The sequence below is a fragment of the Papilio polytes genome, unplaced genomic scaffold, assembly GCF_000836215.1.
Source record: "Papilio polytes unplaced genomic scaffold, Ppol_1.0 DF822067.1, whole genome shotgun sequence".
NCBI classification, from domain to species: domain Eukaryota; kingdom Metazoa; phylum Arthropoda; class Insecta; order Lepidoptera; family Papilionidae; genus Papilio; species Papilio polytes.
The window spans coordinates 1,889,537-1,889,989 of NW_013527137.1; positions in this window are offsets into that span (position 1 = coordinate 1,889,537).

The window sequence follows — 453 nt, forward strand, 5'->3', positions numbered from 1 at the left end:
CCTTGTTATTATTTGTTTGTTGAATATTGTTAATGAATGTACTAAATTCACAATATGCGCTTAATCCGTTGTAAATCCCGGTACTGATTACCCATTTTATTTTTTTATTTTACTGCCTATTTATTGTAGGCGGTTGTTATGCCTGTGAAAGTTCTTGTGCCTCGTATTGACCTATTGTTAATACTGAGATTTGAACATCAAAGGCACCCTTGACTTCATTTCGATTGTCAGGTATGCTTTAGAAAAAGTGATGTAAGAACGTAGTCTTCTCAAAGGTTAAACTTAACTCAACTTGAACATGAAATGTTTATAATAAACTGTACTGTGCTATTCTACAGGATGTTCAGGATAGGCGTGTACTACCACATATTCCTTGGTTAAAAATATATCCAAAGTTGCTTAGTTTCGGCGTTAAACTTCTTTTAAGTTTGCTAATTATTTTACATTTACTGT